The sequence below is a fragment of the Salvelinus fontinalis genome, chromosome 12, assembly GCF_029448725.1.
Source record: "Salvelinus fontinalis isolate EN_2023a chromosome 12, ASM2944872v1, whole genome shotgun sequence".
Taxonomy (NCBI): Eukaryota; Metazoa; Chordata; class Actinopteri; order Salmoniformes; family Salmonidae; genus Salvelinus; species Salvelinus fontinalis.
The window spans coordinates 29897553-29923039 of NC_074676.1; the positions used below are offsets into that span (position 1 = coordinate 29897553).

At 40.2% G+C, this 25487-nt stretch overlaps 1 long non-coding RNA gene across 3 annotated transcripts in view; it reads left to right on the forward strand.

Moving 5' to 3' along the window:
• The window catches only part of LOC129867129 (uncharacterized), a 59344-nt gene that overhangs the window by 7143 nt on the left and 26714 nt on the right, over positions 1 to 25487 (forward strand). For all 3 annotated transcript variants that reach the window (XR_008761582.1, XR_008761580.1, XR_008761581.1), the window contains 3 exons: positions 11628 to 11746; positions 11887 to 12412; positions 12510 to 12630. This is a non-coding gene — a long non-coding RNA (uncharacterized LOC129867129). The remainder of the gene's footprint in view (positions 1 to 11627; positions 11747 to 11886; positions 12413 to 12509; positions 12631 to 25487) is intronic.

The window sequence follows — 25487 nt, forward strand, 5'->3', positions numbered from 1 at the left end:
GGTTTGGAATTAGGGCCCTGCAGTGGCCCAGATGCGGCAGCCATAACTCAGCCAGAATTGACCCACCTTGTAACTAAATTTCAAATCAAATAAAATGTTATTAGTCACATGCGTCGAATACAACAGACCTTACAGTGAAATATTTACTTACGAGCCCCTAAACAACAATGCAGTTGAAAAAAAATGCAGATAAGAATAAGAAATAAAAGTAACAAGTAATTAAAGAGAAGCAGTAAAATAACAATAGCGAGACAATATAAGGGGGGCACCGGTTAGTTGAGGTAATATGTACATGTAGGTAGAGTTATTAAAGTGACTATGCATAGATGATAACAACAGAGAGTAGCAATGGTGTAAAAGAGGGGGAGGGTGGGGGCAATGCAAAAAGTATGGGTAGCCATTTGATTAGATGTTCAGGAGTCTTATGGCTTGGGGGTAGAAGCTGTTTAAAAGCATCTTGGACCTAGACTTGGCGCTCCGGTACTGCTTGCCATGTGGTAGCAGAGACTAGGGTGGCTGGAGTCTGACAATTTTTAGGGCCTTCCTCTGACACCGCCTGGTAAAACATCTTGAATGGCAGGACACCGCCTGGTAAAACATCCTGGATGGCAGGAAGCTAGGCCCTAGTGATATACTGAGCCATTCGCACTACCCTCTGTGGTGCCTCATGGTCGGAGGCCGAGCAGTTGCCATACCAGGCAGTGATGCAACCAGTCAGGATGCTCTCGATGGTGCAGCTGTAGAACCTTTTGAGGATCTGAGGACCCATGCCAAATCTTTTCAGTCTCCTGAGGGGGAATAGGCGTTGTCGTGCCCTCTTCACAACTGTCTTAGTGTGCTTGGACCATGTTAGTTTGTTGGTGATGTGGACACCAAGGAACTTGAAGCTCTCAACCTGTTCCACTACAGTGCCGACGATGAGAATGGGAGCGTGCTCGGTCCTCTTTTTCCTGTAGTCCACAATCAACTCCTTTGTCTTGATCACATTGAGGGAGAGGTTGTTGTCCTGGCACCACACGGCCAGGTCTCTGATCTCCCTATAGGCTGTCTTGTTGTTGTCGGTGATCAGGCCTACCACTATTGTGTCATCGGCAAATGTAATGATGGTGTTGGAGGCGTGCCTGGCCATGCAGTCATGAGTGAACAGGGAGTACAGGAGGGGACTGAGCACGCACCCCTGAGGGGCCTCTGTGTTGAGGATCAGCGTGGTGGATGTGTTGTTACCTACCCTCACCACCTGGGGGTGGCCCGTCAGGAAGTCCAAGATCCAGTTGCAGAGGGAGGTGTTTAGTCCCAGGGTCTTTAGCTTATTGATGAGCTTTGAGGGCACTATGGTGTTGAACGCTGAGCTGTAGTCAACAAATAGCATTCTCACATAGGTGTTCCTTTAGTCCAGGTGGGAAAGGGCAGTGTGGAGTGCAATAGAGATTGTATCATCTGTGGATTTGTTGGGGCGGTATGCAAATTTTAGTGGGTCTAGGGTTTCTGGGATAATGGTGTTGATGTGAGCCATAACCAGCCTTTCAAAGCACTTCATGGATACAGACGTGAGTGCTACGGGTCGGTAGTCATTTCGGCAGGTTACCTTAGTGTTCTTGGGCACAGGGACTATGGTGGTCCACTTAAAACATGTTGGTATTACAGACTGGGACAGGGAGAGGTTGAAAATGTCAGTGAATACACTTGCGAGTTGGTCAGCGTATGCTCGCAGTACACCTCCTGGTAATCCATCTGGCCTTGCGACCTTGTGAATGTTGACCTGTTTAAAGGTCTTACTCACAACGGCAGTGGAGAGCGTGATCACACAGTCTTCCGGAACAGCTGATGCTTTCATGCATGTTTCAGTGTTATTTGCCTCAAAGCGAGCATAGAAGTTACTTAGCTCGTCTGGTAGGTTCGTGTCACTGGGCAGCTCTTAGCTGTGCTTCCCTTTGTAGTCTGTAATGGTTAGCAAGCTCTGCCATATCCGACGAGCGTCAGAGTCGGTGTAGTACGATTCAATCTTAGTCCTGTATTGATGCTTCGCCTGTTTGATGGTTCGTCGGAGGGCATAGCGAGATTTCTTATAAGCTTCTGGGTTTGAGTCCCGCTCCTTGAAAGCGGCAGCTCTAGCTGTTAGCTCATTGCGGATGTTGCCTACACAGTCACTGTGGGGACGACGTCATCGATGCACTTATTGATGAAGCCAATGAATGATGTGGTGTACTCCTCAATGCCATCTGTGGAACCCCAGAACATATTCCAGTCTGTGCTAGCAAAACAGTCCTGTAGCTTAGCATCTACTTCATCTGACCACTTAATTATTGATCGAGACACTGGTGCTTCCTGCTTTATTTGTTGTTTGTAAGCAGGAATCAGGAGGATAGAATTATGGTCAGATTTGACAAATGGAGGGTGAGGGATAGCTTTGTATGCGTCTCTGTATGTGGAGTAAAGGTGGTCCTGAGTTTTTTTCCCTCTGGTTGCACATTTAACATGCTGATCGAAATTTGGTAAAACGGATTTAAGTTTCCCTGCATTAAAGTCCTCTGCTACTAGGAGCCCCGCCTCTGGGTGAGCGTTTTCTTGTTTGCTTATGGGTAATACAGTTCCTTCAATGCGGTCTTAGTGCCAGCCTCAGTCTGTGGTGGTATGTAAAACAACTACGAAAAATACAGATGAAACTCAAGATAGATAGTGTGGTCCAGACAACAACATTTCTAAAACATTAAAGCCAGAGTTAGACTGTGATTTGTATATTTTATTCACCAGCAAAAGATAATACATACAATGATAAAACTACAATGTGGCTCTTCTTGAGCTACAACCCCACATTTGGTTTGTCCGGACAGGACCAAGTAACAATCTGATTCACAAGTTGCGAAATCAAATTACAGCAGTTGAAGGACAATTACAGTATTTAGGACACCGTCGTAGCATTTGCTGTCATTAAATGTGAAGACTCTATATTATCAAATCAATTCGCTATGTGTAATTATTCAACGAATCACGGAATAGTAATTAACTAGGAAGTCGGGGCAAGAAGGAAAACATTTGTTTATAGAGTTCCAATTGTCATATCTTATCGATTACAGTCACTTATTAATATATTATTACCTCATCAGTCATATTCTGAATGTCACAAACCCTTGGATATCTGCACGAACCCTAGCATAGATCATGAATCAGCGATATACAAATTGGCTTAATTATTCATTTACTAACTAACTTAATCAATCACAGAATTAAATAAGCACACACAATTAGGTCATACATTGGTTATTGACATGATAGAAAAGTACCTAGTAGGCTAAGCCGATATGACGGCTTGGTAGACAAAGGAAAGGGGTGGGGTCAGTTCAAGAGCGGGAAAATCAGAATGATTTCCCTACATACATACAGTTGAATACTTTATCGGAAGTATGGACATTTAGCACCTTAACAACCTCATTTGGATTTTAGAAATGCAATTTCCAGATTTACAAGTGTATACCTTTGTTGTCCCTCTGCAATCGCCTGTCCGTCTGCTGGTTAGTCAGTCGACAGAAAGCCTCTGGTTTGTCCACCAGAGATCAAAGTCCGTCGGAGTTGTAGGTTGTTATAATGGGTACCTCAGAGTACAATTCTGAAATTATCTTAGGACGGATGCGTTTACCAGACTAAAGTAGCCTGAATAATTGTTCTTTAGTTTGTAGACTTCAGTGGCCATTTCAACATGGGAATGATCTCCACGATCTCTGGTCTTGTCCTTTGGTTGAATTGCCAACCATTTCAACATGTAGCGACAGCTTCCATGTTTTCTAGTCGAGTGATAGCCAGTGATAGTGATAGCCAGTGATTTCGAGTGATAGCCATTCCAATTTTGGGACCTCATTCTGGCGTTATCTTGACTCTAGTTTGAATTGTTGGAAGTGGCTTTTATACTAGAGTAGAAAAGGGGGCGTTCCATGACGCCGATGTAAATGTCTGTACTCACAGGGTGTGGTCACTGACTAGTTAAAACTTTATATGAAAACCCATAATATCATTTAGAAGGCTAACATCACATTTCATCTTTTCTAAAGCATTCCTATACTCAATCATTTATTGTATACAACATTCAGATGCAAATCCCATAATTGAGAAGTGTATACAAACAAAGAAACAGTAATGTGTGTCTCCTGTCCTTCATGAGGTCACCAAATAAAACAAATTCGACATGACTGTTCCTTAAGTGTCCACGGACCACTCCAACTGGTTGGAATACGGAAATACTGTTCAATTATTCAATCTTTGACGTTAACGTACTGCAAAGTCTTTCTCTATGGTAACAAAGGGATTCACAACCTTCATTTTCGCAGAGTGGGGAAAGGAGTTTAGTTATTTACGACCGTCAAAAACCTGTGGTGGAGGAGGGCTATGATCCTCACCCAAAAAGGTCAAGTCGTGACAACTCTAATCTGTATTTATTATATAAATGCCATGTTATAGAAGGGTGAAGGCACTTTTTTTTATATCACTTGGTTGAGTAACTTACCTGAAGCAGCATTCATCTTCTGGAAATTTGGTGCAAGTTGGCAACACTAATAAAGGTTAAGAAAAACATACATCCTTTTACAAGCTGCAAATATCTTGTTATCATGGTGCAGGTCTGTAATGTTGTAGAAACAAAAATGGTGTCATTTGAAACTTTTGCACGTTCATGCGCAAACATGGGACGTTTACGTATGTATCACAGATAGTCTCAAGACAGCAAAACTTACCGCTACAGATCATGTAGAATGACAAAATGTTCATTTCTAAAACATCTACAAACCTGCACCATGATAACGAGAACTTTGCAGCTTGTAAAAGTATGTATTTATGTGTTTTTGGAGCCTTTGTTACTATTTCCATCTCAGGAAGACAACTGCTGCTGCGGGTAAGCTACTCAAAACCTAATGATATTGTTATTTATTTTTTTACAAAGTGTCTTCACCCTTCTTTAACATGGCATTTTTGTGATTAGGGTCCTATATACAGATATTGTCTTAAGTTGTATAGTACAGTACAGTTAGAACAATAAAGCATATTAAATTAGAATACAGTAATGTATACTGTACTCCATTGTGCTCTACTGTAATGCACTAAAGTCTAGTTTGTGCATGCTAGCTTAATCATACACCATAATATACAAGTGCATTGATAGTTAACATTCATGTTCTGCATTAGCAACACAGCTAACACTGTTACACATATTGTTTTAAAACAAGCTCACATCTCAAATGATTGTTGCCCAAATGAGCTTTGTAAAGACGAAATAAACACATGACTTGCAGATTACAACAAGCCCAATAAACAGCATACCCCCCACTGTCACGATCATTATATGGTGGAAGAGAGGAGGACCAAGGCGCAGCGTGATAACAATACATTCTTCTTTTAATTAAGCGAAACGAAGAGCACTATACAAACTATACAAAACAACAAAACGACGAACGTGACGCTATAAACAAATAGTGCTGACACAAACACTGCACATAGACATAGACCATAACCCACGAAATACCCAATGAATATGGCTGCCTAAATATGGTTCCCAATCAGACACAATGCTCAACAGCTGCCTCTAATTGAGAACCAATCTAGGCAGCCATAGACATACAAACACCTAGACTAAACACTGCCTCATAAACATACAAAACCCCTAGACAATACAAAACACATACATCCCCATGTCACACCCTGACCTAACTAAAATAATAAAGAAAACAAAGATAACTAAGGCCAGGGCGTGACACCCACGGTTAGAAATGTAGGGTTTATGGTGTAGTATTGGAACAAACATTTGTGAAACATTTTTTAATCCTCTGGTGGTTATCATCAGAACCCCACCAAGAGTATCTACATATTGTCCAATCTCTCACTTCTTTGTCTTCCTTCCTTGCAACCACCATTTCGATCCCCTGACAGACGGAACCATCTTTTGAAGCTTTTTTCCACTTCTTTGTCAGTTGCATCGGACTCATCGCAGCTTTAAATGAAAATTAGGAAATGAAGAATCATTGGTTTACTTCTAGTATTCATGAAGGACTTTGGCAACAGTAGAACATTAAAAACCTTTTCTCAATAGGGGGGCGCTGTTTTCACTTTGGAAAAAATCGTGCCCAAATTAAACTGCCTCGTACTCAATTCTAGATCGTACAATATGCATATTGTTATTACTATTGGATAGAAAACACTCTCAAGTTTCTAAAACTGTTTGAATTATATCTGTGAGTAAAACAGAACTCATTTGGCAGCAAACTTCCAGACAGGAAGTGAAAAATCTGAAAATTATGCTCTGTTCCAGGGCCTGCCTATTCAATTGCCGAATTTCTATGGGTTTGCATGCACTGCATACGCCTTCCACTAGATGTCAACAGGCAGTGGAAGGTGGAATGGGGTGTCTAGCTTGACCTGAGGTCGAACAAGAGCTCTTGGAATGACGTGACCAGAATTTCCTTTCTCTACCTAGGCGTGGGAAGGACATCAGCATTGGCTTCTTGTAACGGCTGTCCTCCTCTTCTTCATCCGAAGAGGAGCAGGGATTGAACCAAGGCGCAGTGGAGTTTGAATACATAATGAATTTATTGACAAGACGAAAAAACACGAACTTGACTATACACTAACAAAACAAATAAACGGTGTAGAACAGATCTGAACGACGGACTCACATAACACACGAGAACGCACGAACAGGGAAAAAGCCTACACATAAATGACACTTAAACAAACAAACCGAAACCAGTCCCGTGTGGCGCAACGACATACACAAACACAGGAGACAATCACCCACCACGAACACTGTGACAACGCCTACCTAAATATGACTCTTAATTAGAGGAACGCCAAACACCTGCCTCTAATTAAGAGCCATACCAGGCAACCCAAAACCAACACAGAAACAGAAAACATAGAATGCCCACCCAACCTCACGTCCTGACCAACTAACACACATAACAACTAACATAAATAGGTCAGGAACGTGACACTTCTGAAAAGCGTTCGGTATAGACGGTGGATGTCTCCGGCTCTGATTTTATTTGATATATGTGTTAAAAACATCATAAAGTATTTTTTTTAAACCGAGTTGTATCAGTTTATTCAACGTTTATTGCGAGTTTTGGAATTTTCCTTTCTATGCGTCAGGAGAATTTGGGCATCGCGCCACATTGCTAGCTAAGGTTGCTAATTCGACAGGAGAAGAGGACATTCTAAAACCAAACAACGATTTATTCTGGACAAAGGACTCCTTGTACAAGATTCTGATGGAAGCTCAGCAAAAGTAGGAACCATTTATGATGTTATTTCGTATTTTTGTGTGAAATGTGTAGTCCTATTCTCCGCCCTTTTAGCGGGCGCTGTCTCGCAATGACGCAAGCTGTATGTCGTACTAAAGTTATTTTAAAAAATCTAACACAGTGGTTGCATTAAACCTGTCTAGGACAGGGGTTCATCTAGCGCCACTCCTCCCACATTCCACTGAAAAGGCAGAGCGCGAAATTCAAAAAATATTTCACACATTAACAAGTCCAATACAGCTAATGAAAGATAAACATCTTGTGAATCCAGCCAACATGTTCTATTTTTAAAATGTTTTACAGCGAAAACACCACGTATATTTATGTTAGCTCACCACCAAATACAAAAAAGCACAGACATTTTTCACAGCACAGGTAGCATGCACAAAACCAACCAAACTAACCAAGAACCAACCAAACTAACCAAGAAACAACTTCATCAGATGATAGTCTTATAACATGTTTTTCAATAAATCTATGTTTTGTTCGAAAAATGTGCATATTTGAGGTATAAGTCATAGTTTTACATTGCAGCTACAATCGGAAATAGCACCGAAGCAGCTAGAACAATTACAGAGACCAAATTGAAATACCTAAATACTCATCATAAAACATTTATGAAAAATACATGGTGTACAGCAAATTAAAGACAAACATCTTGTGAATCCAGCCAATATTTCCGATTCTTTAAGTGTTTTACAGCGAAAACACAATATAGCATTATATTAGCTTACTACAATAGCCAACCACACAACGGCATTGATTAATTAGGCACGTTAGCATAGCGAATAAACCAGCAAAAGATATTAATTCTTTCACTAACCTTCTCAAACTCCATCAGATGACATTTCTATAACATCATATTACACAATACATATATGGTTTGTTCGAAAATGTGCATATTTAGAGCTGAATTCCGTGGTTATACATTGTGAACATGTAGCATCTTATTCCCAGAATGTCCGAATCTATTTCTGACACTCACCTATTCTGACCAAATAACTATTCATAAACTTTACTAAAAAACACATGTTGTATAGGAAATGATAGATACACTAGTTCTTAAAGCAATCGCCATGTTAGAATTCTAAAAATAACTTCAGTACGACATCCAGCTTACGTTATGGCGAGAGAGCGCCCAAAATCTGTGCGCAAACTAATAGTAAACAATTTTCGACAGATATATAAAATAACATCATAAATGGGTCCTACTTTTGATGATCTTCCATCAGAATGTTGTACAAGTGGTCCTTTGTCCAGAACAATCGTTGTTTGGTTTTAGAATGGCCTTTTTCCCTCGCGACTTAGCAAGCAAAACTAGCCAAGTGCCGCTAAGCTCTCCTTCGTGAACAAACGCAGTGAACGGAACACGGCAAAACTCCTGAAAAAAATTCAATAATCTGATTAAACTATATTGAAAAAACATACTTTACGATGATATTGTCACATTTATCAAATAAAATCAAAGCCGGAGATATTACACGTCTATAGGGAAAGCTTTTCAGAAGCCAAAGCTGATGTCCATCCCGCGTCATCCTGAACAGAGGAAATTGGGGTCCTGTCATTCCAAGAGGCCTCGTTTCACCATAGAAATACCTATACACTCCATTTCACATCTCACAGCCTATTGACATCTAGTGGAAGGCGTATGAAGTGCATGTATAGTCATAAATCTCAAGCAAAATGATAGGGAGGGCCTGGAACAGAGCCTTGATTTGAGATTTTTCACTTTCTGACAGGAAGTTTGCTGCAAAATTAGTTCTGTTTTACTCACAGATATAATTCAAACTGTTTTAGAATATTGAGTGTTTTCTATCCAATAGTAATAATAATATGCATATTGTACGAGCAAGAATAGAGTACGAGGCCGTTTAAATTGGGCATGATTTTTCCCCAAAGTGAAAACAGCGCCCTCTATCCTCAACAGGTTAACTGCAACATCACAATCAACATCTGGCTATTGTTATACACATCACAACTCTGCAGTGTAGACACGCCTTTCATGCTGCAAAATTCTTTAGACAAATTAAGCCTCTAACCAAACAAGAATCACCAGCAATTGTAAATCTAGCAACGTGCTAGAATGAGTGAGTGGGTGGGCGACTGCATTCATTACCCAGAGTAGGGTACTCCATCTTTATATGAATAAATTAATTCACCTCGATATCTGATGCATTATATGAGCAGACAAATGAATCCAGAGTCATCCGTCACTGGTGAGTGTAATTAAGGGGACGAAAGAAAAGAAAAACACCTGTAAGCATGACTGGCAGCAGCCTTCTGTGACAGGCTTTGATAACATTTCATAGCAGACTGGAGTTAAGTTGGAGGTTACCAACTCTGGGGGAGAGAAATATGACACAGCTGGGGAGTCAAATAACCTATATATTTCTCCCTATCCCTCTGCATTGTATGACAGTACAAAACCCAAGAAGGAAGGAACTAAAGTCACAGAGGAGTCTCAGTGGGAAGGAAAAGGTCAATTACTTTGTCTTAAAGCATACACTATATATTGTAACAGTTTGTTTGTGTTTGTATAAGCCTAATAGTGATGTAAGTAGTGCTATCAGCAGGAGCAGCTACAGAAGCAGCAGTATTTTTGCCTAAATCTCCACTGCTACAGTTTATGTAATTTACATTTGACATTTGTAATGCTCAATAGTTTTTCCTGAAAAATGTGACCCCCAATTGCATCTTCTCAGTCTGTGCTGCCAGCTTGTCCCTGTGTGAACCCCGTGTTGGTTGATTTCAGAAACTCCCCAAACCAACTAGATTGGAATGGATTTCCTGATACTGTACTTGGACTGGTGCCCAAGGTCCATTACCCTCATACTGCAATTGTAAATATAGGGAAAGGGGTTTTCACCTCCATCCTACGATTTTATTTTGGTGTTTTTGATTGAAATGTTACATTATTCATGGTCCTTGGCAGGCCTTTGTTAGTTGATGTGTGTGGCAATTTACTTAGTAAATTATTTAGTTCCTCATTATGTAGCCTAATTATGTAGTAGTTAAAAATACCACTGAGTACCACTTTGCAGTTTCTGTTCAGTGGGCGTATACTATAGTATATGCTGAGATCCAACATGTTTTTTGTTTGTTTTCCCTCTATATTTTTTATTTATTTAACTAGGCAAGTCAGTTACGAACAAATTCTTATTTTCAATGTCGGCCTAGGAACAGTGGGTTAACTGCCTTGTTCAGGGGAAGAACGACAAATTTTTACCTTGTCAGCTCGGGGCAAGGCTGTCAAAACAGAGAGCACGGAGAGTTTTGATGACTACAGTATGTGAGATTGGCATTTTCCTCTGAGTCTGCGTCTTATTAACAATATTAGTGATGAGAGGGTCAGCTAACTGTCATGGACCTACTCACGTAGCATTTCTGTTGCAGTTGACTGGCTTGATGTCGCTCAGAACGTGTCACATCAGCACCTTACTGCTGCCATTGGAAATTAGTTTTAATCCATTAACGTTTCAAATTGAATGACTTTTTCCCCCCTTTCTTCCACGGGTGATGGAAATTAATTATTGTGATTTGGATGTCCAAGAGCCTGCAGGATCCATTCCCATTTTTCAGGGAGCGTTGGCTGTCTCTCAGGAAATTGATTTATTGCTGTATTGAAGAAAAATATCCGTGACTTGTCAGAAAAGCAATAAATGAGGATCCGTTTTTTTCTGAGTGGATCAACGGTGGGGGTCTAGGGTGGGTTTCAAAGGTGTGGTTTGGTCCTGGGCCTGTAGCATACAATCTACTACAGATAACAGGGGTGGCAGATTGTATCGATTTTGCTATGTGTTTTTCTGATTTACAGTCACACTGACAAAGTGAATGACATAATATGTTAATCCACTGTTTTTGACTTACTCAGGCTGGTTCTGCCTTACAGACAAACCTATCGGCATCATGTGACATTTTCCTAATCCTCATTCCCTTCCATCCAACCATGTGAAATTAAGTACTACTGTAATTTAGTGGCAGTGGTGGTTGTAATGTTATCTATTAATTTTGTGCATTTCCTTACCACTTCGAAGCCACACTGCAGGGAAATTCAAACTTGCCATCCTGTAATGATTATTATTTCCAATTGCCATAATTATACCATCATCATCAGGCCCTTCTCTATAATGTTGTTTAATCACTGTAATTATGTCATTACATGTGGTCACTGAATCATCATTGTGTACTGTTGGATTGAGTTATTACTCTAAGGATAGCCAGGTCTTAATGGAAAATAAAAGGGGACCTCAGCAGGTTGTGGGTCTGCTTTCCAACCAGCTTGCTATGTGAGTGAAAGTGACAGATTAAGGGCTGTCATTGTTCAGAGTGTCTCTGCTCGCTCATCAGGTTTCATTTGGCTATGAAAGCAGATGGAGACTTGTGCCAGAGAAGAGGGGGGACAAGAGGAAAAGACAGGAGGAGGATGAACCCATGGAGGGTCCCTCATGTTCCACTACCACCCCAATGTGAGTGGGTCTCCTTATTATATGTTAGCCCTCACTCGCTCATTCAATACCCCTAAGTTCTAACTACCACACCATTACCTGTTGAGGTGAGCAAATAGTGTGCATTTTTTTTGTACAGAGACTATATTTGCTGTCCTCAGGTTAAAGAAGAACTTGACAGAGGAGGATGAGGGTGGCCGGAGGACAGAGACGGTGGGGATAAAGAAAGAGAATGTAGACATCCTCCCTGAGCAGGGGAGCAGGCAGATGTTCTAGTCCTCAGCTGGTTGTGTAGTTCCATCATTTTACCCACTTTACTCACATCAACAAGAATTTGAGCTAAGTATTATATTTTATTGTATTCACAAACATTACCATGGTAAGATGTTAGGGCTTGGAGCATATGACTCAGATTGGTACAGCTGAAATTACAAACAAGCTTCCTTTTGTATGAAATGCTATGAACATTTTGGGAAAGTTTACAATGGGCTTACTGATTGTCTAAATCATCTACTGTGTAAGTTGTCTTGTTTCTGTGGTGCTGTCTTAGTCACCCAGAAGCCAAAGAAAGAGGAGGGGGAGCATCCAGTCACTACAAAGAAGAATAAGTCAAAGGAAGAGATTGAGGCAGCAAAAACATTGAAGTTCAAAAAAAGGAGAAGAGGAGCAACAGTGCTGGAGATTGGGGTTTGTTTTTTACATTATGTGCTGAATATGTGGGAGGTGGATGTATGCACAGCATATTAAAACAGGTCTCATTCTGAAACACACTCTTGTCCCTCAGGTGTGAAGGGGAGAAGTACATTATGAGGACGGAGTCAAGTGTAATTTTCTGGAGCACAAGAATGCCTTTTCCCCCCCGGTGTGCCAGCCTCTCCCAGATGACATCCCCTTCTACTATAATGGTCAGTACAGCTGTTAGGAATTTTGTGAATAATTACTAAAACAATTTCTAGATTTAGATAAAACTATAACTAATTGAACTCTGCACGGCTAGTGAAAGAGATTTGTGCTGTGGGTTATAAAGTAAGCAAAAAGGGTCGTTAATGTAAAGGTTTTCTTCCAGGGGTGAAGGAGAGGACCAAAATGCAGCGCGGCTAGTGTTAAACATGTTTAATACAAACACAAGTGAAACACTACCAACAACCTACAAAATAACAAATGTGCAAAACCGATACAGACCTATCTGGTGCAGAACACAAACACAGAGACAGGTAACAAACACCCACAAAATCCCAACACAAAACAAGCCTCCTATATATGAGTCTCAATCAGAGACAACGACTACCATCTGTCTCTGATTGAGAACCCACACTAGGCTGACATAGAAACAGACAAACTAGACACACAACATAGAATTCCCACCCAGCTCACGTCCTGACCAACTAAACCAGGGGTGTCAAACTCATTCCACGGAGGGCCTAGTGTCTGCAGGTTTTTGGTTTTTCCTTTCAATAAAGCCCTAGACAACCAGGTGTGGGGAGTTCCTAACTAATTAGTGATGTTAATTCATCAATCAAGTACAAGGGAGGAGCGAAAACCCGCAGACACTCGGCCCCCCGTGGAATGAGTTTGACACCTGTGAACTAAACACATACAAAACAACAGAAAACAGGTCAGGAACGTGACAGTTAAACTATGGTTGAACTGACCCAACTTAGCCCTGAGATGTTTAGATAAGGCAGTGAGTAACTTTTTAGGTCTTCCATTATCTTGAGTTGTCTGCTAAAGTGGTAATAAATTATAGTGAGCCTTCAGGAGAATAAACCAATGGTGTGTCATGTGTGTGCGCTGGGGAGTTGGAATGAACTTTTGAACCTGTTTTATGTTGGTCAAGAGGAGGAGATTTATTCTGTAAACCAATGACGTCATATCTTGTATAAAAACTGTTGTTTATGGTTGAATGGGAGCGTGCTCCGAGAATTAATACTATTATCTAATTTTAATAAGACTGTATCCTGTCTATTTTATGTTAATAAGTATCTTACAAATTCTTATAAATAGACAGATTGATTTTAATTAATGAGTACATAGAAGAATCATTTAATTCCCTCAACAACAGCCCTGGTGGTTTGAAGGCCTTATACTCACCCCCTCAGATCATCAACAATTTAGAAGTAAACACACAGCATGTATCAAAGACAGGCCATGCACTCAAAAGATCTAAGTAGCTTTCCTACTGCATGAGAGTTGAGTTATGAAGCCACCTTTAGACTCTCCACACATTCTGTCTGGGTCAGATTAAAAGTTGAATGTGTTGTTGACACTTTCTCTTCTACCTATGACACAGGGGAGGACCCTCCCTTTCATCATTCACCCCAGAAGGTTGTTCCTGAACTCTGTATTGATTTGCATGGATCAACAGCGGCCCAGAAAGGATCAGCCTCTTTATTTAGGGCATACAGCCCGGGGATGTGTCTGGCTGGCTGGATCAAACATTTTGATTGAGAACCATAGTTTTTACATTTACTCCCCATAGTGCAGCCCCGGCAGCTCCCATTTAAAATAATATGTTTAATTCCTGTGTGTGTAGTGAAATCCCTCCCTGGGTCCAGGCCTCCATAACTGACTCCATCCGATTGGTCTAAAATGTAAATCTACAGCCGCTCACTGCAGGCCTCAGCCTCTCTCTCTAGGCATCGATTGGCCAGCTGAGCCAGCTCCTAGGGGACCTATGGGGATGAAATGGCACATTTAGTTATACAGATGAGTGACCAAATCAGCTAAATCTGTTTGACTGTGATCCTGGCTCAGTTGACTGTGATCCTGGCTCAGTTGACATTGTTTTTAATGAGTGACTTTGATGATATCAGAGGTCACAGCGCCTCTTGTCCCTTCAGCTACAAATAAAGTGGCTCCGCTCCGCCCTCCAACTATAAGAAAATGACAAGGGCAAGATTTACAGAGTGTTTGCACCTTTTTGTTTCAGACGGTAATAAAAGACAAAGAAGTTAAGCTGAGTACAAAATTATTCTACAGTGCCTTAAGAAAGTATTAACACCCTTTCCACATTTTGTTGTTACAGCCTGAATTAAAATATTTATTAAATTGAGATTTTGTGTCAATGTCAAAGGGGAATGATGTTTTTAGACATGTTACAAATTAATTAGAAATGAAAAGCTGAAATGTCTTGAGTCAAAAAGTATTCAACCCTTTTGTTATGGCAAGCCTTGTCACGTTCTGACCTTAATTCCTTTGTTTTGTCTTTTGTTTTAGTTGGTCAGGGTGTGAGTTGGGTGGGTAATCTATGTTTTCTATTTCTGTGTTGGTTTTCTGTGTTTGGCCTGATATGGTTCTCAATCAGAGGCAGCTGTCAATCGTTGTCCCTGATTGGGAACCATATTTAGGTAGCCTGTTTTCTGTTGGGTTTTGTGGGTGGTTGTTTTCAGTCTTTCTGTGTCTGCACCAGATAGAACTGTTTCGGTTTTCACTTTGTTGTTTTGTATTTTGAGTTGTTCACTTTCATTAAATAAGATGAACAATTACCACGCTGCGCATTGGTCCTCCGATCCTTCAAACTTCTCCTCCTCAGACGAGGAGGAAGACGACAGCCGTTACAAGCCTAAATAAGTTCAAAAGTAAAAATGTGCTTAATAATTCACGTAATAAGTTGTATGGACTCGCTTTGTGTGCAATAATAAACATAATTTTTTCATGAGTACCTCATCTTTGTACCCCAGGTCCCTCAGTTGAGCAGTGAATTTTAAACAGATTCAACCGCAAAGACAAGGGAGGTTTTCCAATGCCTCTGAAAGAAGGGTACCTATTGGTAGATGGGTAAAGAAAAAGGCAGACATTAAATATCCTTTTGAGCATGGTGAAGGTATTAATTACACTTTGGATGGTGTACCCAGTCACTACAAAGATACAAGCGTCCTTCCTAACTAAGTTGCCGGAGAGGAAGGAAGTCGCTCAGGCATTTCACAATGAGGCTAATGGGGATTTAAAACAGAGTTTAATGGCTGTGATGGAAGAAACTGAGGATGGATCAACAACATTATAGTTACTCCACAATACTAACCTACATGACAGTGAAAATAAAAAATATTTCAAAACGTGCACCCTATTTGCAATAAGGCACTAAACTAAAACTGCAAAGAAATTTGGAGTACCACTCTTCATATTGTCAAGCATGGTGATGGCTGCATCCTGTTATGGGTATGCTTGTCATCGGCAAGGACTTGAGAGTTTTTGGGGGGATAAAAAGGAACGTAATAGAGTTAAGCACAGGCAAAATCCTAGAGGAAAAAGTTGCCTGCTTTCCAACAGGTTGTTTGCTTTCCAACAGACACAGAGACAAATTCATCTTTCAGCAGGACAATCACCTAAAACAGAAGGCCAAATATACACTGGAGTTGCAAAAAAATCATAAAAATCATCATCACTTAAATCATCACTTAAATCATCTTGAAAATCTATGGCAAGACTTGAAAATTGGTGTCTAGCACTGATCAAGAACCAACTTAACAAAGCTTGAAGATGTTTTTAAGAATGGGCAAATATTGAACAATCCAGGTGTGCAGAGCTCTTAGGGACTTTCCCAGAAGGACTCACAGCTATAATCCCTATGAAAGGTGATTCTAACATGAATTGACTCAGGGGTGTGAATACTTATGTAAATTAGATATTTCTGTATTTCATTTTCAAAGCATTTGCAAACATTTCTAAAAACATGTTTTCACTTTGTCGTTGTAGGGTATTGTGTGTAGATGGGTGAGAAAAAAAAGATGTAACAAAATGTGGAATGAGTTGGGGGTATGAATACTTTCTAAAGGCAATGTATATCGTTTTTCCCTTTAGCACATGCGAGGTGCTTATCGAAAATATAGCCCAACTAAGATCAACATTTTATTGATCTTATTGAACTGTGTGTGCTTGTTCTCCAGATAAAGCTGTGAAGCTGAGCCTTGCTGCCATGGAAGTGACCCTGTTCTTTGCTCAAATGCTTGACCATGAATATGCCACCAAAGACGTGTTCTGAAACAACAAGGACTGGAGGAAGATGAGAAGGGAAGGAGGGAGAAATAGCCTAGAGAGTCTAGCCCTTGATAAATTTGTTTGCAAGTTTTCAAAACTTATTGGTATGGCAGATTTTAAGCAAAAAATAAAAACTATTTTGGATTTGAAGTCTCACAGGGAACCAAACAAGTAGGAGAACTGGTGGAGAGAGTGACGGTGGTCATCAGGACAATACTCTTAAACTAGAAAGAGATGTTGAATGTAACAAGATGTAGTGTGACAGACAGGGGTGTGGAGATGGGTGTATGGAGGGGTGTCCGCTGTACACACTCCACCAGGCCCAAAGGCGTATCATGCAGAATTAATGTCGTGCTGCTTAGTGCTCAATGCTCTTGAAAATTTGATTTGTGTAAAGGCATTGATATGCTAATCCAGACAATTCGCTCCCCGCATATGAACAAATCCAATTAAACTGTTTTATTATAACAGGAAAACTCTCCTTGCCTGACTGCTTTCAGTCTCCGTGCTTAGAGGTTGAGTCAGTGACTCCAAGTGTCCATACTATCGCTAGAGTGTCTGCTCTGGTCCCATCACACACACTGTCTGCACTGAATCTGTATTAGGGAAACTATCACCAGTCTACTAGTGCCATTGGCAATGCGAATTTGGAGTGCTAATACAATGTAGTGTTGTTCAAGCTATTAGAGTCCTGAAATGTCAGATGTGTGTGTTCCTGTTTCTGTATGTTTTTTTTATTCTTTAGACTGATTTGCAGTGGCATGTAGTTATGGATGCCAAGGGAAGCCAGGTTTCCCAAAACGTTTTACTAACATAGAGTACCAGTCAAAAGTTTGGACACACCTACTTATTCAAGGGTTTTTCTTTATTTTTTAAACTATTTTCTACATTGTAGAATAATAGTGAAGCCATCAAATCTATGAAATAACATATGGAATCATGTAGTAAACAAAAAAGTGTTAAACAAATAAAAATATATTTTAGGTTTTAGATTCTTCACTGGAGCTACCCTTTGCCTTGATGACAGCTTTGCACACTCTTGGCATTCTCTCAACCAGTTTTACCTGGAATGCTTTTCCAACATTCTTGAAGGAGTTCCCATGCATGCTGAGCACTTGTTGGCTGCTTTTCCTTCACTCTGCGGTCCAACTTATCCCAAACAATCTCAATTGGGTTGAGGTTGGGTGATTGTGGAGGCCAGGTCATCACGCTCCAGCAGCACTCCATCACGCTCCTAATTGGTCAAATAGTCCTAACACAGCCTGGAGGTGTGTTGGGTCATTGTCCTGTTGAAAAACAAATGATAGTCCCGCTAAGCGCAAACAAGATGGGATGGCGAATTGCTGCAGAATTCTGTGGTAGCCATGCTGGTTAAGTGTGCCTTGAATTCTAAATAAATCACAGTGTCACCAGCAAAGCACTCGCACACCATCACACCTCCTTCTCCATGCTTCACTGTGGGAACCAACATGCGGAAATCATCCGTTCACCTACTCTGCGTCTCACAAAGACACGGCGGTTGGAACCAAAAATCTCAAATTTGGACTCGTCAGACCTTAGGACAGATTTCCACTGGTCTAATGTCCATTGCTCATGTTTCTTGGCCCAAGCAAGTTTCTTCTTATTTTTGGTGTCCTTTAGTAGTGTTTTTTTTAAGCAATTCGACCATTTGGCATGTCTCCCCAGATCCTCAAAAAGTTCTACAGCTGTACCATCGAGAGCATCACCGCCTGGTATGGCAACCGCTCGGTATCTGACCGCAAGGCGCTATAGAGACTAGTGCGTACGGCCCAGTACATCCCTGGGGCCAAGCTTCCTGCCATCCTGAACCTCTATACCAGGCAGTGTCAGAGGAAGGCCCACAAAATTGTCAGAGACTCCAGTCACCCACGTCAAAGACTGTTTTCTCTGCTACCGCACGGCAAGCGGTCCCGGAGCACCAAGTATAGGACCAAAAGGGTCCTTAACAGCTTCTACCTCCAAGCCATAAGACTGTTGAATAAATAATCAAATGGCCACCGGACAATTTACATTTAACCCCCCAATTGTTTTGTACACTGCTGCTACTCGCTGTTTATTATCTATGCATAGTTACTTCACCCCTACCTACATGTACAAATTACCTCGACTAACCTGTACGCCTGCACATTACCGGTACCCCCTGTATTGTTCATTTATTGTGTTGCTTATTATTATTATTTTTACTTTACTTTACTTGGTAAATATTTTGTTAACTCTTCTTGAACTGCACTGTTGGTTAAACTTCTTACGGGGATCGACTTGACAACAACCAGTGAAAGTGCAGGGCGCCAAATTCAAACAACAGAAATCTCATAATTAAAATTCCTCAAACATATAAGTATTTTACACCATTTTAAAGATAAACTTGTTGTTAATCCCACCTCAGTGTCCAATTTCAAAAAGGCTTTACGACGAAAGCACACCATCTGATTATGTTAGGTCAGTACCTAGTCACAGAAAAACATAGCCATTTTTCCAGCCAAAGAGAGGAGTCACAAAAAGCAGAAATAGAGATAAAATTAATCACTAACCTTTGATGATCTTCATCAAATGACACTCATAGGATTTCATGTTACACAATACATGTATGTTTTGTTCGATAAAGTTCATATTTATATCCAAAAATCTTAGTTTACATTGGCGCGTTATCTTCAGTAATGTTTTGCCTCCAAAACATCCAGTGATTTTGCAGAGAGCCACATCAATTTACAGAAATACTCATAATAAACACTGATAAAAGATACAAGTCTTTTACATGGAACTTTAGATAAACTTCTCCTTAACCTGTCTAGGATGAGGGTGCCGCTAGCGGCACTCCCCCCCCACCCCCACTGAAAAACCAGTGCCGCGAAATTCAAAAAAAATATATTTTTTAAATATTTAACTTTCACACATTAAAGTCCAATACAGCTAATGAAAGACACAGATCTTGTGAATCCAGCCAACATGTCCGATTTTTAAAATGTTTTACAGGGAAGACACAATATGTAAAGATGTACATCTATTACCTAAAAACACATTAGCATAATCCACCATCTTTTATTTGTCCACCAACACCAGTAGCTATCACCAATTCGGCTAAACTAAGATATTTATAGCCCCTAACCAAGAAAAAAACTCATCAGATGACAGTCTGATAACATATTTATGGTATGGGATAGGTTTTGTTAGAAAAAAGTGCATATTTCAGGTAGATGGCATAGGTTACAATTGCACCCACCGTCACAAATGGACTAGAATAACTACATAGAGCAACGTGTTTACCTACTTACTAATCATCAAACATTTCGTAAAAATACACAGCATACACTAATCGAAAGACACAGATCCTGTGAATACAGACAATATTTCAGATTTTCTAAGTGTCTTACAGCGAAAACACAATAAATCGTTATATTAGCATAGCACATAGCACATAGCAGCCCAGCATTGATTCTAGCCAAAGTGAGAGATAACGTCAACATCGCCAAAATATATAAATTTTTTCACTAACCTTCTCAGAATTCTTCAGATGACACTCCTGTAACATCATATTACACAATCCATATAGAGTTTGATCGAAAATGTTTATATTTAGCCACCAAAATCATGGTTAGACAATGTGAAATGTAGCCCAGCTGGTGAGAAAATGTCCGTGCGCCATATTAGACAGTGATCTACTCTTATACATAAATACTCATAAACGTGACTAAAAAATATAGGGTGGACAGGGATTGATAGACAATTTAATTCTTAATACAATCGCGGAATTACATTTTTTAAATTATCCTTACTTTTCAATACAGTTTGCGCCAAGCGAAGCTACGTCAAAAAACATGGCGTCCTAAGCCACTAACATTTTTCGACAGAAACACGATTTATCATAATAAAAATGTCCTACTTTGAGCTGTTCTTCCATCAGTATCTTGGGCAAAGGATCCTTTCTTGGGTCTAATCGTCTTTTGGTGGAAAGCTGTCCTCTTGCCATGTGGAAATGCCAACTGCGTTCGGGATGAACTGGAAGCGTGCCCAGCAATTCACAGCGTTTCAGAAATAAATGTCCCAAAATCGCACTAAACGGATATAAATTGCTATAAAACGCTTTAAATTAACTACCTTATGATGTTTTTAACTCCCATAACGAGTAGAAACATGACCAGAGTAATATTACTCCCTCCACTAATGCTTGGAACAAGTGCGGGTCGATGTCCTCCAGGCGCATTACGCAGCAAGAAAAGACTTGCTAGCTACAGGTTTTTTTAATTTATAGTGCCTGTGAACGCGCAATCGACCCCATTCAAATCGTCATCACGTAAAGGCATCCAGGGGAAGACGTAAGCAGTGTCCGTATACTCATAGCAATAACAGTGCCCTTTTAACTGACTCCAGATCAGGGGCCAACATTTCTGAAATCTGACTCCATGTCAGGGAAATTGCTGTAGAATGGGTTCTGTTCCACTTAGAGACAAAATTTCAACTCCTATAGAAACTATAGACTGTTTTCTATCCAATAATAATAATAATATGCATATTGTACGATCAAGAATTTTGTGGGAAGCCGTTTCAAAAATTACACGATTAGCATAAATAGTGACAACAGCGCCCCCATCCTCAACAGGTTAATGCAACCGCTGTGTCAGATTAAAAAAAACTTTATGGAAAACGCACACCATGCAATAATCTGAGTACGGCGCTCAGACACAAAAACAAGCCATACAGGTACCCGCCATGTTGTGGAGTCAACAGAAGTCAGAAATAGCATTATAAATATTCACTTACCTTTGATGATCTTCATCAGAATGCACTCACAGAAATCCCAGTTCCACAATAAATGTTTGTTTTGTTCGATAAAGTCCATAATTTATGTCCAAGTACCTTCTTTTTGTTCGCGCGTTTAGTTCCAAAATCCAAATTTACGATGCGCAGGCCAGACGAAAGTCAAAAAATTCCATTACAGTTCGTAGAAACATGTTAAACGATGTATAGAATCCATCTTTAGGATGTTTTTAACATAGATCTTCAATGATGTTTCAACCAGAGAATTCCTTTGTCTGTAGAAATGCAATGTGGCACTCTACCAGTCCCTGACTCAATCAGCTCTTATTCCATCATCCTTCACAGTAGAAGCATAAAACAAGGTTCTAAAGACTGTTGACATCTAGTGGAAGCCGTAGGAAGTGCAATATGACCCCATCGACACTGTATATTGGATAGGCAACCTACAAACCTCAGATTTCCCACTTCCTGGTTGGATTTTTCACAGGTTTTTGCCTGCCATATGAGTTCTGTTATACTCACAGACATCATTCAAACAGTTTTAGAAACTTAAGAGTGTTTTCTCTCCAAATCTACTAATACTATGCATATCTTCGCTTCTGGGCCTGAGTAGCAGGCAGTTTACTCTGGGCACCTTATTCATCCAAGCTACTCAATACTGCCCCCAGCCATAAGAAGTTAAGGGCTTGTAAGTAAGCATTTCACGGTAAGGTCTACACTTGTTGTATTGGGCGCATGTAACAAATAATGTTTGATTGAATTTGAAGGCCTGATTCACACAGTCTCCTCTGAACAGTTGATGTTAAGATGTGTCTGTTACTTGAACTCTGTGAAGTATTTATTTGGGCTTCAATTTCTGAGGCTGGTAACTCTAATGAACTTATCCTCTGCAGCAGAGGTAACTCTGGGTCTTCCTTTCGTGTGGCGGTCCTCATGAGATTCAGTTTCATCATAGCGCTTGATGGTTTTTGCAACTGCACTTGAAGAAACTTTAGAGTTGTTGAAATTTTCCAAATTGTCTGACCTTCACATCTTATGTCTTATGACTGTTGTTTCTCTTTGCTTATTTGAGCTGTTCTTGCCATAATATGGACTTTATATTTTACCAAATAGAGCTATCTTCTGTATACCGCCACTACCTTGACACAACACAACTGATTGGCTCAAACGCATTAAGGAAAGAAATTACACAAATTAACTCTTAATTAAAACAATATTTCTAACACTCCCCCTCGATAACCACCAAGACTCAGTGTGAATTAGAACATTGTCATGCTCTGATACCATATCTCCACATAGTTTTGCAAACAGGCGTACGCAATGTAGTTTACAATCAAAGTTACCTGCTGCTTATCTCAGAGATTTGCGCTCAGCTCTTTTGCCACCAGTTGCTCTCGGTTTATCCATTATAGCTCAGTGGTTGTATCATATAATGAGTCCATATGGCAGAGGGAGACACATTCATAAATCTTCTTAAAGTTAGGCGTCACGCTAGCGGGACAACTTCCGGGAGAACTGAAGGGCGCGCAATTCAAATAAATAATCATAAAAATTATGGATATTAAACATTTAGGAACATACAAGTGTCTTACATCGGTTAAAAGCTTAAACTCTTGTTAATCTAACTGCACTGTCCGATTTACAATAGGCTTTACAGCGAAAGCATGCCATGCGATTGTTTGAGGATGGCGCCCCACATCAAAATATTTTTCCACCGGCACAGGTTTCATAAATTCACAAATAGCGATTAAATATTCACTTACTTTTTGAAAATCTTCCCCTGATTTGTCATCCAAAGGGTCCCAGCTATAACATGTAGTGTCGTTTTGTTAGATAAAATCCTTCTTTATATCCCAAAAAGTCAGTTTAGTTGGCGCCATCGATTTGAGCAATCCACTCATTCAACTTTCCAAGATAGGAATCCGAAAATCTTCCCATAATCTTTGTTTCAACAAGTCTAAATACGTTTCTATAAAATCATCAGATACCCTAAAATGTAATTAAACTATAATATTTCATATGGAAAGAAGTATGTTCAATTGGAAAACGATATTAGCAGGTGCGTGTCCTCTTCCTCAAGCGCGCATACACACATTTCCAAGTCTGTATCCCTGTGGTAAAACGTATTATTCTTCCTCGTTTTGGAAGAAACAAGCATGAAACCTTGAACATTGAGTGCTTACACCCAGTGGAAGCCATAGGAATTGCATCCTGAGAGCTACATTTCAAAATGCCCCTATACTTTCCATTAAAAGAGCATGGGCTCTCAAAAAAAAAAACTGGTACTTTTTCTTTGATATAGCCCACCATTCGATCCCATGAAATCGTTTTTCATCAAAATAGCCACGCAGCACACTGAACTGTGCAGTTTCATGCTCGGGAATCGTGTGACAGAACAATATGTCCTCTTGAATAGCATCCCCAGAACAAAAGTCAAAGCATGGGCATCTCTGCCCTTACAGCTAACGTCCATTTGGAGCGCATAAGGTGGGGAGTTTTTGAGTCGTATGTTCTGGGGCTGTTTTTTATGGTTTGGGCTAGAACCCTTAGTTCCAGTGAAGGGAAATCTAAACGCTATAGCATATAACGACATTCCAGACGATTCTGTGCTTCAAACTTTGTGACAACAGTTTAAGGAAGGCCCTTTCCTGTTTCAGCATGACAATGCACCCGTGCACAAAGCGAGGTCCATAAAGAAATGTATGTCGAGATCGGTGTGAAAGAACTTGACTGGCCTGCACAGAGTCCTGACCTCAACTCCATCGAACACCTTTGAGAGGAATTCTAATGCCGACTGCAAGCCAGGCCTAATCGCCCAACATCAGTTCCCGACCTCACTAATGAGCTTGTGGCTGAATGGAAGGAAGTCCCCGCCCCAATGTTCCAACATCTAGTGGAAAGCCTTCCCAGAAAAGTGGAAGCTGTTAAAGCAGCAAGGGGGGGACCAACTTTATGTTAATGCCCATGATTTTGGAATGATATGTTCGACAAGCAGGTGTGTGTGTGTGTGTGTGTGTGTGTGTGTGTGTGTGTGTGTGTGTGTGTGTGTGTGTGTGTGTGTGTGTGTGTGTGTGTGTGTGTGTGTATATATATTTATGTATGTGTGTATATATTTATGTATATGTAGAAAATAGTAAGAAAAAATGAAAACCCTTAAATGAGTAGGTGTTTCCAAACTTAAGGTACCTTACCAGTCATAGGTTTGGACACACCTACTCATTCAAGGGTTTTCATTTATTTTTACTATTTTCTACATTTTAGAATATAGTAGTGAAGAGATCAAAACTATGAAATAACACATATGGAATCATGTAGTAGCCAAAAAAGTGTTAAACAAATCAAAATATATTTTAACCTGTCTGGCTCTGGCGTTCCGCTAGCGGAACTCCTCCCACATTCCACTGAAAAGGCAGAGCGCGAAATTCAAAAGATATTTTTTTGAAATATTTAACTTTCACACATTAACAAGTCCAATACAGCAAATGAAAGATACACATCTTGTGAATCCAGTCAACATGTCCGATTTTTAAAATGTTTTACAGCGAAAACACCACATATATTTATGTTAGCTCACCACCAAATACAAAAAAGGACAGACATTTTTCACAGCACAGGTAGCATGCACAAAGCCAACCCAACTAACCAAGAACCAACCAAACTAACCAAGAAACAACTTCATCAGATGACAGTCTTATAACATGTTATACAATAAATCTATGTTTTTTTCGAAAAATGTGCATATTTGAGGTATAAATCAGTTTTACATTGCAGCTACCATCACAGCTACCGTCAGAAATAGAACCGAAGCAGCCAGAGTAATTACAGACACCAACGTCAAGTACCTAAATACTCATCATAAAACATTTCTGAAAAATCGATGGTGTACAGCAAATTAAAGACAAACATCTTGTCACGTTCCTGACCTGTTTTCCATTGTTTTTGTATGTGTTTAGTTGGTCAGGGCGTGAGTTGGGTTGGGCATTCTATGTTATGTGTTTCTATTTTCGGT